We start from the raw sequence: 14425 nt of genomic DNA on the forward strand, positions 1-14425 counted from the left end.
TGTTTTCTTCCTCTATTCCTATTATCTCCAGACATGTCCAGATCTCCGATTGCCTGTTTGTTATATGATAAAACCTTTTGAAATCATGGGCTGTATGTACACAAAGGTTTCAGGGATTTTAACTCTAATGGATACTACAGAGCTAGGAGGACTATAGAAAGGTCAGAAAGTTTTTTCACAGTGCAACTCGGACGTGCAGAGAAGATAGGGCACTGCAGTGCTACCTACCGTGTATGCGGTCTTCACACATCCCTGCCAACTGCTAGTGATCAGTGGAAAATAATGTCAGTCTTACTCAATTTAAAATGAATCTAGTCCAACAGCGGAAATAGCCCCTAATATTCAGTCTCACTTGGGAATCATGTTCAGCCTATCGTATTTTTTTTTGTTAACTAATTCTTTACTTAATATAGATCTTTACAGTTAACAAAACTCTCCACAGTTCCCAGTGGGAGTAAGCAAAGCAAATTTTATTCTCTCTGTCCTGCCTGTCGTACTCACATGTAATTCCTAGCTGTGTCCACCAAAGAGGTCTAAGAATAACGAGAACCTCATGAAGCATGAGCGGCACTGGCATGTAGATTTTGATCTTGGAATACCATTTGCTGCTAGAATAAGCCAGTCCTTGGGGAAGTGGCTTAGCCTGGCAAACACTGTCATTCCACTTGGTTGGAAGACGGTCCCAGACTACTAGGGACATGGCAAAAGGAAGCAGGAATGCACAGGAAGATTCCAGGTGACTAAAAATAGTCACCTTCAGAGGAGGATGATAGGAAACCAACTGTCTTTCTGAAAATTGGTAACTAAAGGTAAACATACTTATGGCTTTGATATGTAAAAGGCATGCAGAATACATGATACCATCTAGATTTCAGATAAATACAACTCGGACTGAGTTCTGACTGCAGGAACAAAGCATGTGTATATGCTGGTTGTGTAGTATGTTGAATTCTGGCCCAGTGTCATCATACTAACGTCCAGAATCTATGAATGTCACCTGTTTTTTGAAAAAGTGTCTCTGCAGATGTAGTGTTTTGTGAAAGATCTCGAAACGACATCTCTCTGGATGACTTGAGGGGGCCGTACATGCAGTGACAAGAGTCCTTATCCAAGGCAGAGTAGCAGAATGGAGGAGAGGACTGTGTGGAGACAGATGCAGACATTGCAGTGACATAGCTACGAGCCAGGGGACATCTGGAACCACCCGAAACTGGAAGAGGCCAGGGTCCGCTCTCCCCTAGAGTCTGCACAGACAGCGCAGCCCTGTTGACACCCAGGCTTTGGTTTCAGATGTTTGGCCTTCAGAGTTGTGAGAGACTAAATTTCTGCTGTTACGATCCACCCAGCTTGTGGCCATTTGTTATAGTAGCCACAGGACCTAAATACAAGCATCAAACACCGAGTTTTAAGGAGAAGACTAATTTTTGAATCTCTCGAATGTAGGATATAATGACAAATGTCAGCAGATTTGAAATATAATTCAGTAGGCCTGCTGATTTTTATACCTTGAATGGTATTGCACGTTTCAGTTTTTCCTATGAATTAGATTATAACTCAAAGTATTTCACATTGTAATTCCTGGAATTATATGTATAACCTGCAATGTGGGATTCTTCATTTCAACACCAGTGATGGAATGTGTTTGCTAATTTAAAAATGGGATTTGCCATTGTTAGTCAAATGAAAATTATTTCATTCAATATCTACTTTTCTGCTTCTTCTACTATTCAAATAAGAATGATACTGCTTTCTCAGTAAGGAATGTTTTTTTAGTCTAGCTGGGAAAATAGTGGTAAAAAGGTCAGAGCAATTTTCTTTATGGGCCACATGTTACCAGTAAAATGAAATCACCTGGCATATGGCTTTTAGAGAAGAAACACACAAGCAAACAGAAATCTTAAATGTCAGAGTAACCTCATTGCACCACACACACATTTCCAGAAAGTACCTAGAAGGATAAAACAAAGTTCAGAACATAAATCCAATTAAGAAATACACTTCTAATTGTAGATAAATCAAGAGAAAACAGTTTCGCAAGATTTCTCTTAATTCAGTTTTTTATCATAGAAAGGCCATTCCCTTTATTTTTTTTAACACATACAGATAAAATCTCTTCACTATAGTCATGAGAAATTTCAATGTATTTATGAGTGGTACGCTCAGCAATTGTGTTGGGGAACAGGAAAGAAAATAAGACATAGTGCTACTTTTGGCATAAAGGATGATTTTTCCCAGAGTATCATGCTGCTTTTCTGACTTTATAAACATGTGAATCAATCTGGTTTTTTGGTTTTCATTTTTATTAATTCAATATATATGTATATTATGCATTATATGTTTTATGTGCATATGGTTGTTTCCAAATTTACACACACACACACATATATATAATGTTTATAAAACAGCTGTGAGCAGATATAACACAAAGGAAAAGGCCCAAGAGGACAATTTTATACATAATTGTTCTTTTTTATTTATATTTCAATAGATTTTATAGGTATAAGTAGTTTTTGGTTGCATGGATGAATTGTATGGCAGTGATATCTGAGTTTTTTGTGTACTTGTCACCCAAATAGTGTACATTTCCCCTGATATGTAGTTTTTCTTCCCTCTAAAAGGGAATTCTGAAGATGGGGTAAAAGAAATAACCCTGGAAAAGAAATGGGTATATGGATTACTCTGAAATAGATTTTGTTCATTTGTTTGGTTTTTCTTCCTAAGAGAACCGAGTTTAAAAAGACTATTTTCCTGTTCAAAATAATAGAAAATTCCTAACATGTCAGCATCATTATAGGCTTATAGGCATTGGTCCACAATAAAGAAATATAGTAGCATTACTGCAGGACAATAATTTTAATAGAAAGAAATGGTCAACAGAGTGTGGATGACCTAGCAGTTTATAGTCTTTAGGATAGAAAAATTATGCATACGCTGTTTTATTAATGCCTGTATTTTGTTTAGAATGACTACCTAACCTGTCAGGACTTTCTGATTAACTTAAACATTGTTTTTTCTTCTGCATGCGCCATTTATATATTTTCTGTCTTAATCTTTATGACCTACAAATAACTAAGAGTCTTAGTTGTTTGTTTTGTGTAACCAGTAATGTCTGGAAAGCTTAGAGAACTGGGTATTATTCAATGAAGATTATACCCCTGCTATAGAAACACTGTAACCCCTGCTATAGAAACACTGTAACCCCTGCTGTAGAAACACTGTAACCCCTGCTGTAGAAACATTAAATGAATAGAATGGAAAGTATTCCACAGGGAAGTATTTTTGTTGGATTGTTCAATCAGAATTGACAAAATGGTTAATTTTTATTACGCACTGATGTAACTGGTTTCTTTTCTCTGGTGTGCTTGTGTTTCTTTTCCATTTCCAATATTCATGGCTTCCTTGGAGAATTAACAAGGAACTAGAAGTTTATCTTTTAGTTTTTATCTTTTAGCTGTAAAAACCAGGCTGCATTAACAGGAAGGCAGTTGATCAAATGGAGAAGCATGAGGTCTCACACAGTGGTGAGCCACAACCAGCGAAGTCATCACCAGAACTAACAGAAGTAACATACTAAGGGATAAACAAGGCTAGGATGGAAGGAAAGTCGTGGATAGAAATTCAGAAAGGGCTGAGCTGGATTCTTTGACCAGACTTAACCAGCAAAATGAAAAATTCAATCCTACTTCTTTGGCATAGTCCACTTGTTCCTGTTTCTTTAACAGTATTTTCTTTAGCATTTTTCACTGAATCTCTTATGAGAATTTTTGGGGCCTCAGGATTAAAAACCATACCACTACCCTGTAGACATGTAAACGTCTATTAGCTCAGCCATTATTTTATTAATATACCAAGAGTCAGGAAAACTAAAGTCTACAACCAAATCTGACCCAATGCCTGTTCTTTTTTTATTTGTAGAAAAATAGATATAGCTTAAAATTTAATATCTTAATCATATTTAAGTATCCATTTCAGTGGCATTAATTACATTCACACAGTTGTGTAATCGTCATCACAATCCATCTACAGGACTGTTTCCATTGCAAAACTGAAACTTTGTTTCTATTGTACAATAACTTCCCATTCTCCCCTCCCCTGGCTCTTATCAATCACCACTCTTATGTCTCTCTGAATTCGACTATCCCAGGCACCTCATATAATTTGAATTATAAAACAGTTGTCTTTTGTGACTGGCTTATTTCACTTAATCTGATGTCCTTAAGGTTTATTTATGTTGTAGCATGTGTTAGAATTTCATTTATTCCTTTCTTTTTTAAGGTTGAATGATATCCCACATAAACTTCATGTTCTCATTTATATGTGTAAGCTAAAAAAGTTGATATCCCAGAAATAGAGTGTAGAATAGTGATCATAGAGGATGGGAAGGTTGCGGGGCAAGGGCGAAGGGAGAGGTTGGTTAATGGCTTCAAAATGACAGCTGGATAGAAGAAATAAGTCCTAGTTTCTATAGCACAGTGTGGTGACTATAGTTAGAAGAGAGGATTTTGCATATTCCCAGCACAAAGGAATGGTAAATGTTTGAGTGGGTGGATGTACTAATTACCCTGATGTGATCATTACACATTATATTCATATATCAAAGTATTACACCATACCCCTAAATATATGTAACTATGTGTCAATTAAAAATAAAAAGAGTTTTAGCTAATGAACTAACAAAACAGACACAATAAAAATATGAAAAGTAGAAAAATGGCAAATAAAGAAGAGGAAACAACAGATGAGAAAAATAGAGGAAAAATGATAGTTAAACCTAAGTCTATCAATAAATACATTAAATATTATATTCTAAACATAGCAAATGAAAGCCAGGTACATTCAGACTGCTTAAAAAAAACCATGATGTAAGTATAATCTGCTTATAAGAAATACAATTTAAATATAAAGGCAAAATTAGTTTAAAATGAAAAGATGGATAACTGTATATAATGATACTGCTATTTAAAAGAATATGGCAAGGGCTATGTTAATAGTGAACCGAAGAGATTTCAAAGAAAAGGTATTACCAGGGATAAAGTTAATAATGCTACAAGATCAATCCTTCAATTGAACGTAATATCCCTAAATATTTATGAATCTAATTACAGAGCTTCAAAATACATGAAGCAAAAACTTACAGAACTGCCTAGAGAAATACATGAATTTACAACTATTAATCAGTGATTTCAATTCTTCTTCCCCAATAACTTATAGAAAAATAGGCAGAAAATCAGTAAGGATATAGAAGACCTGAAAAAATATCATTTACCAACAGCATCAAAATATAAAATACTTAAGGATAAATCTGACAATGGATATGCAAAGCATGCACACTGAAAACTAGAAATCATGGGAGAAAGAAATTAAAGAAAAAATATTCAAGTCGTTTTCATTTGATGTGATATCACACAGAAATACTGCATTGCTTTAGAAATCTTCTTTCAATAATTCACATTGCTGATTCTGTTCTTTGTAAAATTTAACTATCTCTTCTCACAGAGATAAAATTTTGTCTAACACTGGTCCCTGCTATAGCCAAAACACTTTAGAATGATAGCTCAATAGGGCTGGAGCCCATTTTACTAAGTGAAGTATCACAAGAATGGAAAAACAAGCACCACGTGTACTCACCATCAAATTGGTATTAACTGACTTAACTAACACTTAAGTGTACATATAGTAGTAATAGTCACTGGGTGTCGAGCAGGTAGGGGGAAGGGTATGGGTATATTCACACCTAATGAGTGTGGTGCGTACCGTCTGGGGAATGGACATGCTTGTAGCTTTGACTCGGGTGGGGCAAAGGCAATATATCTAACCTAAACATTTGTACCCCCATAATATGCTTAAATAAAAAATAATAATTTAAATAAAAACATTGAATACCTCATCGTTCATCTTTAGCATGTTACAAAACTGACAATGCTGTGTTGTACTTGCATGAATATAGTTAACGATATTTATAACATGTTGCAGAGTGTCACTTAAAATAGTAGCTTCAGCACAGAGATTTTGTTGATGCAAGATACAATGAAAAGAAATGAGAGAATCCCGATCTGTTAATACTTTTTTTAATCTGTGCAATAAAGCCGTCGTGTTTTCCTGTCATGGAAGGTGCACTGTCTGTAGGTACACTCGCTAAATTTACCGAATTCGGTCCAACTTCACCACAATGATCTTGAAAGTTGTTGAAGATATCTATTCCCCATGTTCTGTTTGCAAGAGTATCTCTTCCTCCCAAAGGAAATCTGTGATGACCCAAATGAAGTATAAAACCTGTGCAGTCGGTAGTATCAGTTGACTCATCCAAAGAAATTAAATAATATATATTTTCCTTTGAAGTATTGCATGAACTTCTGCAATGAACTTCTGCAATGAAGTTCTGCATGAAGTTCTGTTAAGTTGAAGGCTAATTCATGCTGCTGATCAGTTATGGTTGTTTTTAAAAGAGGCAGTTGTTTGTACTTTGAAACGTTATTGGGGTTCTAAGCATCCTACATCCTTGACAATGCACTTTTTGACAGTTTCTACATCGCTGAATGGCTTCCCCTTCTCCATAGCACGTAAGCTACTTTATAAGTTGCTTCAGTGGCATTATTTCTAGGTTTCATTGCTGCTTGAAAGAATTGTCTTTATTTTGCTTTTCATCTTTTCATTTCTGCAATGCAATCTTTCATACTTCCCTCTCTAGCTTAAAATATTTGTGGTGCTTATGAGTGTTATAATGCTGATGAACATTGAATTTCTTTAATGTTGATAATTGCAGTATCACAAAGCAAGCAAATCATCCTATCTTTGGCAGAAACAAGATAATATTGCAATTCCCAATCCTCATTAAAACATCTGTTTTCTTCCTCCAGCGTTCTCTGGGTCTTCTTTGACATGAGGGGCTGACATGAGATAGAATTAAACAATATTTTCAAGCTGTGCAACTATTCACAAATTCCACTTCAGACAGAAACACAGTGCACTGTTGTCAAAAGCTGGTAACAGCCTGGCGTACTCGACCCCCATAAACTCGCGCCAACCAGCGTCCGGCAATAGTGGTGCCAGTCGGGCAGGCAAGTTAGAACTAAACCATGAGTGTAGCAGCCATCAATTTAGCCCTTAGGGTTCACTGATGTTCTAATTGTGCCAGTCAATATGGAAGGATTATTTCACTGAAACTTATTTTTTTCCTGTGGCATTTTAAATACATTCATTTTTAAAATAAAATTAAAATACAAAAGAGGAACAAAAAATGTATTAATAAAAATAAAAAGATTTGTAAAATTTCCTTTCAGTCAAAAGGCTGCACTTTGGGACCTAGAAGGCCTTATGCGGTCTTAAGGCTGCGGGTTCCCCACCCCGGAACTAGATTAAAAAATAGCACATGCTCTATGATTTCATTTACATAAACATCTGCAACATTAAAACTATAGTAACATACAGGGAGCTCAGCCAGTGGGACATGCAGGAGAAAGGGGAAGTGGTTAATTGCAAAGGCGCTTGAATAAACCACTTAGAGTGATGGGTGGTGCTGGCTACGTCCCCGCTTGGTTGTGGTGATAGTTTCATGGGTGTGTGTGTTTGTGTCATCATTTACCAAATTGGACAATTTTAATATGCGCCATGAGCTATTTATTGTATGTTAATTATATCCCAATGAAGAGGAGGAGAAGTTGGAGGAGGAGGAGGAGGAAGAGGCGGCGGAGGACGAAACAGCAATGGAATGATTGCTTAGTAACTCTTAAGTCCAAATTTTTAGTGCTATATTAAAAATACTAAAGCCATTACAATAAATGGAAGTTTACGATGTTAACCCTAGCTATTGTTTTCTTGAGTCTCATATATATTAGCTCCATTTTTTTGAGAAGATTTTTCTTTATTCTATTTTGATTATTTCTAATTTACCTAATATTTATCTCATGTGTAGGGAATCTTCTGACCCCTTCTTCTCATCACGTCCCAAATTCCATTTCGTTTGTTTAGATTCCATAGGATTAGTTGCCTTTTAATTGTATTGCTTTGAGCTGAGAATTCAAAAAAGTTGCTGAAAAATATGCTTAACCACTGACTTCAGGGCAGGTGAGTGATTTAAAAAATGTTCTATAAAAGATTTCTGAGAGAGGGCTTTGTGACCCAAGGATACTGACATTATGGATGATAATTTATCTTACACCATGTGGAATCAGCCATATACTAACAGAAGCAGATTTTTTTTTTCCTGCTTGCTTCTTGACATTGGAATGGTCTGGCATTTGAGATTTTGCCATTTAATTGTCAAGAAAATTCTCAGGTGGATAGTTTGTCTTTTAGCATTTTACTGACCCTTGGAGACATAATGTTAAATCTAATGACATTTTAAAGGGTGTGCGTCTTTCAGTTCACACTTATTCTCTCTCCTGGGGAAGCATTTGAGTTTCTTTTTTTTTTTTTTCTTTCATATGTGTACCAGGTTAATATAATTAAATTTTTAAGGTAAGTGGGGATAATGACAGTAAAATTTCTTGTAAAGTACGTATGGGTATTTGACTAGAGTATTAATGAATGAAAAACAAGGACATTGTGATTGACATCATCTTATTTCAAAATTTTACCAAAATAATTTTATTTTCACTCAATAGGGTGGGTGTTTGAGGAGTTGGAATATAATCTTAAACATGGAGTTCTTTAACAGGCAGAAGATTCTATAGTTAAATTTATATGTCTGCAGAAAATCATCCTTTTCATAGTATTATTGGTAGTGACTATTAAATACTATGTGCGAGTCAACTAGCCTAAGCTCATAATGGATCTAATCTCATTTAATACTTCCATAAGTCTTGTTTAGAAACTAATTTTAAAGTTAGAATAAGGTAGGAACTATGAGAACTTCTTGCCCAAGTTGTTTCATAGGCTCATAAATTATATACTTAAGTGATTGTAGAAATTATAAGTTTCATATAAAACTTTTAATAATTTTTGAGAAGTTGTGAGTGAAGTGAATAATTTAGGTAAAATTTTCAAAAAAAATGTGTAGATATTTATGTATTACTGGGCATTTGTTTTATTTCTGCTATGCCAGTTATGAGACCTATGTATTAATAACATCTTGCCACACAACTTCGTGGCATAAAACAACCTATCAGCATGCACATGAATTCTGTGCATTAGGAAGGAACTTAAAAGGATAAAACAAAAACAAGTTCTCCTTGTTGCTGTCTGGAACCTCGGCTGGGATATGCAAAGGCTGAGAGGCTGGAATCATAGGAAAGCTCATGTATGCACATGTCTGGCAGCTGAGAACTTAGCTGGAGCTGCCATCTGAATATCTCCATGTTGTCTTCCATGTAGCGTTGGGGGGGGGGTGGAAAAGAGAGTGAGAAATAGAGGAAGAGAGATGCTAATTTAGGAGAGATCCTACATTTAGGATTTAGCCTCAAATTCATATAGCATAATTTATGCAAGTCTCTTCCTTCACCTCTGTGGCACAGCCTGTTAGCATCTCTCGAAGTTCGCATTCTCCTTTTCTTCCTGGCCTTCCCACCCTCCTCACAGTAATGGGTGAACACTCTGGTTAAACTATCGTCAATGAACCGTGTTAGGTTATTAAGTACGAAATGTCTGATTTCCTTAAGTACTGAATTTGACCATTGATATCTGTGACATTTTACTTTGACACTTCTAGTTTTATTTTTACTGTGAAGGTACATTCTCAGTCTTTCAAACTCATGTTTTGGCTCGTGATTATCTATTGAATTTTTTTTAGAGCAGTTTTTGTGAAACCATGGATAAGCCAAAACTGCGTGTTATTTTTTTAATATGAGTTCCATCATGGAAACAATACAGCACAGACAGCTGAAAATATCAACAAAGTGTTTGGGAAGGATGTGGCTAATGAATGTACAGTAGGTTGATGTTCGAGAAGTTCCATTCTGGTGATTTAAGTCTTGAAAACTGGAGGAAGCAGGGTGTCAGTTTATTTAATTTAATCAATATTAAATTTCTAATTCACCTAGTATTTGTGTTAGTGTAGATGCTATTTTTCTAAAACTTTTTAAAGGTGAGTTAATTTGTAATTCTACATTCAAAAACCTAAAATGTACATTTAAAGAATGGTTTGCATTTCCCAGTTTGGCAAACCGCAGCTCTGGCAGGTGAAAAGTCGAGTCAAGATTCTGTCACAAGGTGAAACAAGGAAAGAGAAAAACAAAATCTGCTAAATGAGCTGTAACTCTATTCATGCTGAGAAGAAATGAAAGGAAAACTGCTCTTTGATTCCTAGTAAGATATGTTAATAGCCCAATTAAGTTAATTTCTTCAAGTTCAATCTTAGCTTAGACCAAAGTTGCATTGTTTTTCTTTCCAAAAATTAAATGGTATAGTGGAGAAAACTTCTGATAAAGACTTTGATTCAGGAAGCAATGCAAATCAGCAATACAGAACACTTCTGGGACCATTGCTTTATTTTGGTGAAGGTTGATGACAACGTACATAGTCTCATGTACAGTCCAAAGGTTTTGCAAACAGAGCAGCTATAAATGATCTCCAGAAAGAGAAGAAATATTCCTTACATCACACGTAAAGGACTTTGAAAACATTCTTTCAAAGCTAAGCCACAGATGTAGAAATTGCACAAGTAAACACTACTGAACCATTCAGAAAATTATACTGAACCATTCTAATTACCATTTAATGACTCTTCTTAAAATTAAATTTGTCAAAGATAAGCAATACTGGCTGTACGGTAGCAGGAGAGAAATTTTTATTGTGGATCAATTTCCTTTATTTGCCAGAATAAAAATACTTTCATTGACTAAGAAGAATACATCTGAAGGTTCAGTCTGAAATACTTTAAATAATCACACTTTCCCCTGCACCTTGATTTCTCTTGTCTGCTGTTCACCTTTATTACTTTTCCTCATCGGCGCCGTTACCTACAGATGCTTACACAGTTGTTTTTCTTGTATGAAATGAAAGTGGATGTAATTAAAAGAATCTTAAAATAGAATTTCAAAACCCTAGCTTTGAGACATAGTTTGGCTGCTTAGTGTCTCTTGGTTTGGGCATCAATTTAAACTCTCTGACCTTTAATTTTCCAACTTACAAAATGAGAATAATACTGCCCACAGTATTATAGTGAGGGCCCAATGGGATACCTGTTAGGAAATTGCTTTGTTAATTGTAATGTGCCACAAGATTGCAAGTAGGTAGCAGTACCATGTTCCATAGTGAGTCCTGCCTCCCTCACCTTCTGTCCGCAGCACCTCCCAGTGGTCCCCACGCTGGCTGTGCCCACCCTTCCGCTGGCCTCTGGAGAGTCATGCCCGATAAAACCTATTATTGTTGTAAGCTCTGTTCCTTCTTTAATCAGCATTGAGACACTTGGCGCCAAATGGCAATTGCCTGCTCCATCGGTCTGCCAAAAGATACAGTTTCCCAGCGGTCAATGTCTATGCAGCCCTGCTTGAAATTCTTCCACATCGAATCTTTGGAATGTTTCTTGGAACTTTCCTTCCTCCCGTGACTCTGCTTTAGCACGGCACACAGAAAGCGTGTGAATGTCTCACTGGCATTGAACCTGCACATGTGTCCTGCCTGGAGGATTTGTCCCGCAGCCTGCAGAGTTGCCTTATGCTTGAGCTTAATTCATTTTCAGAGACCATTCTAGTCGATCCTGGCGAGTTGATAACACTATGCTTGGCACGTGCTAACTTGTGAGCCTCCTAGGGACCCATGGTGCCTAATAAAGTACTAAGCTCAGTGCAAATATTTATTTACAGTTTTGGTTTCATTGATAATTTATATACCGAAATGGCAAATGCCAGATTTCAGAAGACTTTAACTTGAATATGGAGGTGATAAACATAGCTGAGTTTTATTGAGCACTTACGTCAGGTTTTGTTAAGCACACTTGTTGTCAGACTTGTTTTATTCCCTTACACTGGTTGAATCCATAGATGCAGAATCCACAGATATGGAGGTCCGACTTTACCTGAAAAGAATGCAAACGTTTTCATGTAGATCCCTCCCGATACACTGTGGCAAGAGAGAATTAAGGCCCTAAAGCTCTGTGTCTGGGACTGTGGGTCTTGTGTTTATGTGTGTGTGTTTGTGTGTATAATTTGGGACATTAAAATGGGAAATGCCACTCATCGAGGAAAATTATATTTCTTTGAGAAAGAGAGTAAAATGAGCCATACATAATAAAATAGTATGTTAATATCACCACTTTAATACACCAGAGAGTATCATTTACGGGAGTTTGCCCACATGTTTAAGTGATACTGGGAGAGGGGTCTCCCCGCCATTTGGTAAGAGCAACAAGAGCATCTATGGGATTGAACAGCTTAATATCAGTTGCCCTAAAGACCTGGGATGACCTAGGGTAGCAATAACTCGAATCTCTATCTAATATCATGAGTAGTTATTGGAGCCTGGGTTGCTGCTGACCAGGGGTGCCTTGGAGTAGCAGCAATAGTATGAAATAATGGAGTTCTCCCAGGGGGCAGAGCTAGTAGTGACATCAGCAGTCATGGTAAAAGGCATTCTGTGATGCAACAGAACAGACATTAGTCCTATTTGAAAAGAAAGCTAAAAGCTATTTAGGATAATGTGTGAACAACTTAGGCTCTGTGGAAGGAAGGGAGGGAGAAGATGGGCTGATGCTCTTAACAGTAAAATCGATTTTCTTTTTTATATTTTCTATTACTGTGCATCTAACAATGTTGTCTTCTAGGCTGAGAAATACGATTTAAGATACAAATAAATTGGAAAAAGAAAAAAAGACCCTGCATGCTATTTGATCGATTTTCTCGTTTTTGTATTGAATTGGATTATTTCATTCAACAACATGAAGCTACATTACAATCATACTTACTTGTCATGATTTTTAAGAATAATCTACCTGAATTGATCTAGGTATACAGTTTTTCATTCAAGAAATAATATTTAGTATGAAGGCAAAATTCTGTTTAAATCAGTAATATTACTGACAATTGAAAATGAGCCTGAGAATATGTCTATTTTTCAACAATCTAAAAAATAATTTAAGACAAAAATTGTCTCCTTTGGATAGTAAACAATTATTGTTTTTGTTGAAAATTATTTAGGTGTTACATTATCAATATCTTTTTTCCCTAGTTGCTTTCCATAATGTTAAGTTAAAATATAGCATCCCAACTTTATTACTATCTCAAATAATCACCAAAGAGATAAGTAATAGAAAAGACAAGCACATGACAGGAACCACATTTGCTTCTATTCTTTGAAGACATATTTTTTTCTTTTTCTTAACTGTAAATGTGATTATGCCTGGTCTTTTTCAAGTAGAAGGCACAAAATAAGACAACCTCTTTGTTCAGAAAAAATTGGGTGAGACAAACAAGAATTAGTAAGTCTGTCTTGACTTTCTGAATTCATAAGATAAATAAAAATAGTTCTCAACTCTACTGATTTGCAATGTCATTTAAATAAGGCTATGTCATTTAAATAAGAAAGGTAAGAATTTTGGAGCTATTATTAAAACTTGTAAACAATTCAGTTCCATTTTCTATTATCATTTTATATAATTGGCCCTGGTGGGTGCAGAGCATTGTGCATGATTCATGGAGTTAGAAGAAAAGTTAAACCTTGACAACAATAAGATCAACATTAATCAGAAAAACTCATATAAGTAAAAAATAAATTGGAATTTAGATAAAGGAAAGACTACTTCTGGATGGGTAGGCTCTGTAAAGTTTACTGGAAAAGACACTTTTTGAGCAAGGACATGAAGGTAAGTAAGGAGCTGCGGATTAACCATCTTTTAGTGACACATACATGAATAGATTAACGAAAATTGATCTATGAGAATATACAGTGGAACATCTGAAGACAGAATAAAATATAAAGGTTTTAAAAACAGAAGACTATGTTTATTATCTTCAGGATGCCATGCCAGCTGGAATAGTAACAAAACTGTTTTAAGCTTTCTTTTCTCTTTTGTGAAATAGAAAAATAATGTCATCTTGATTGACTATACTGAGGTTACTTAGTACTAAGCTGCGGCTGGCAAGACACAAACTGTAAGATAGCCAAATGACAGTTTATAGATTGTCCCTGAAATTAAGATTCTTAATTCCATTTGTATAATATATTAAGTTTAGAACAACTAAAGCATATTATGCCCAGTTGAATAAAAAAATAAATAGAGCAAGGCCTTGAGAGTCAGAAAAGATTAATATAAAATCAGAGCACCTCCAGGCTTTACAAATAATATTGTGGTAGGCAGAACTATGGCCTCTGCAAAAATATTCTAATCCCGCAGATCTGTGACTTTGTTACGCTACGTGGCAAAGGGGAGTTGAGGTTGCAGCCCCAGTGTGGCCTCCAGGATCCTGACATGCAGATGGGGAAGGGCGAAGAGTCAGGGCTGGAGGGATCAGACATGAGAAAGACTCAGCCAGCCTTCCCCGGGCCTCCCGGA

Source organism: Lemur catta, chromosome 19 (genome assembly GCF_020740605.2).
Source record: "Lemur catta isolate mLemCat1 chromosome 19, mLemCat1.pri, whole genome shotgun sequence".
NCBI lineage: Eukaryota > Metazoa > Chordata > Mammalia > Primates > Lemuridae > Lemur > Lemur catta.